This window comes from Solanum lycopersicum, chromosome 3 (assembly GCF_036512215.1).
Source record: "Solanum lycopersicum chromosome 3, SLM_r2.1".
NCBI lineage: Eukaryota > Viridiplantae > Streptophyta > Magnoliopsida > Solanales > Solanaceae > Solanum > Solanum lycopersicum.
Genome location: NC_090802.1, coordinates 32,413,981 through 32,416,949, shown reverse-complemented (window position 1 = coordinate 32,416,949; position 2,969 = coordinate 32,413,981).

Genomic DNA, 2,969 nt, shown 5'->3' with positions numbered 1-2,969 from the left:
AACCTGCATGAGTTTTATACAAGCATGCATTTATGATCCTACACAAGTTCTGTATTAACAAATGTACAAACATGCATTTATGATTTCCAAGAATAGGAGGAAAAGGCAAATCCAAATGTGGCCAAGATGATATATTGAAGCATGAGTTTATTATACTACTCTCAAACAATGTCTTGTTATTATACAACTCTCAATCCGAATTTCAGTTTTGTTTCCATAAAACTAGCTTATGTGGTAGATAAGGAGTACAATATCATCTTCCCTATGGGTTGTGAACTAAAATCTACTCATTAGTATAACATTAAACTAGATTTACTGCATTTTCCTTCTTAAGCTAATAACTTAAGAAAAAAGAGCATTCAAACTTATGATTTTAGCTAACAATTAGTTAAAAATCAATTACACAGGAAAAAAAATTATAACAAAAACACAAAACAGAATATCTCAAAAATAAATCAGTTACGAAATAGAATATCTCAGAAATCATATGTATGACAAACCACACGCCAAAAGTGAGTAAATTAAGCAAATCAAAAAACATTATCAGCATAGATCGAGAATTTTTTGAGCTGATTTCGATTTTTCAACATATTATCGGCATCAATCGAGAGAAAAGGAAGAAAGCTAATAAAAAATTAATCGAAAAAACATACTTCAAGGTTTATCTTCACTTCAAATTGGAAGAACAGGAAGAAGTTCAGCAGCTATACCAAACGTGAAAAGGGAAAAATGGAAGAAAGAGATGTTAGGGTTCTGTGAGTAATTTGGAGATTGTATAAAAATATTAAGAGCAAAAAGGTAAAAATGTGGTCAACATAAAACAGCTTATAAGCTAAAAAAAAATAAGCACCCCTACCCCAACTTTTAACTTTTGGCTTAAAATAATTTTTTTTAAACTTAAAATAAGTTATTTTGAGTATTGCCAAACAACTAAATAAGTCAAAAACCAGCTTTTAAGCTGAACCAAACATGCTCAAGTGAGGGGTGCTTTTTTTTTTCCAACTTAAAAGTCATTGTATGTTGACCAAGTATATTACTTTTTTGCCCTTAATTCTTTTATTGTCATTATTTTTTTTTATTTTTTTATTTTTTTATTGTTATTTTTATTTTTATTTTTTATTATCATTATTATCATTATTATTATCATTATTATTATTATTATTATTATTAGTTTTGTAGATAAAATGAACTTGAATAATAAATTTATATTCCTCTTATAAATAATTTGTGATGATAAAGAAATATGTGAATGATCGGAAATACTATAACTTATGGATGTAAAATATAAATTAATTTTGTTTTAGTTTTTTTAAGTATAAAAACCTTAAATTAAATAAATTTTTATCATGTTACAACTTTATAAGTATTTCAGATATTATGATAAAAAAAATGTTTACCAACATTTATTTGTCGAACACATCAACAACTTTTTTTAAACTGTAACCCTTAAATCCAAACACATAACTACTTATTTTAAAAATGTGTTTTAGCATTTTAGAAGTTACTTTTTAAAAGCTACATTTTTTAAGTCAATCCAAACGGACACTTAATGCCTAATATCCAAACTATTAAGACTTAAACCTCCATTAAGTGCAAACAAATAAGACCTTAGACTCAAAACCTTATTTATCTTTTATTTCTTTTTTCAATTTTTTGGACCTTTTTTCTAACTTTAAAATCTGAAAATCAAGACAAATGCAAATCTTTGCGAGATGGCATGATCAAGTTCTCATCGGAAGAACATAATTTTTCATTATTTTTGTACGTCTTTTTTCTTCTTAAATTATTTATTTATTTATGATGAGACATTTGCTTTCATTTTTAAGTATAAACACTCATGGTTACTCAAACAATTATCACTTACATCTTATTTACATCCATTAAACCTTTTAACTTTTAATACTACATTTGATACATTATAACCCCTTTCTTCTCAAATGGCATGCCATGCTCGCCAATTTCTTTTAAAAGTTATTTTCACATTTCATCTTTTATATAAGTTGTAACTTATTTCTTTCAATAGCCAATCTCTTAGCTAATACAAATACAAATAAACTATAGAATTCAATAGCTCATTAACTAATTAAATGTAGATAAATTAATTAATACGGGTAAGAGAAGCACAAATAATATCAATTAAAAAATTATATAAAGATAAGAAGTGATACTTCTAAGCCATCCATTCTTCCCGTATGAATCAGTTAAAGAGCATACATCGTACAAGACAGAACTAACTTTTCACCTTTCCTTAGAGATTCATTTTTCTCAAAGATATTTTTGATTATAAATATATCCAATTTAAGTAAATACAGAATGCAATTTTCTTAAAATTCAATTGCATAATATTCTTTTCATGAAACAAGAAAACTTTTGTTATTTTTTATGACATAAATTTGGAAGTCATTATGCTTAATAGGTTCATAAAAAAAATTCACTTTAATGTTAAAAGAACTATGTCAATTAAGAGGTATATATAACTTTGAATAATTACAAAAATCTCATCGTTTAATTTATTTATCATCATTATGTCCTATAAATTTTATAAATTTCTAAAATATAAGTAAAAAATGAAATTAATGTATCCGATCCTCCACTAATGTATCCATCCTCTTTTTAATGTATTAACGTTTGGATTTTTTTGGCCATAAATGTATCCGAACCCTCCAGTAATGTATCCGACCTTCTTTTTAATGTATTAGCGTTTTGATTTTTCGCTATTAATGTATCAGATCCTATTTTTAATGTATCAACGCTTATATTATTATATCCGTTTGACAAATTTTTGTAATTATAAACTTTTAAGAAATAAATAGTAATTTTACCTTAAAAATATGTGATTTCTGTAGTTTGATCATGATAGAAATATATATTCTTGAAATTAAAATGTGTAGTTAAATTAAATGTCATTTGACTAATTTTGTCATAAATATTCTTGATATATATATATTTCTTTTAAAATGTGTATTGAC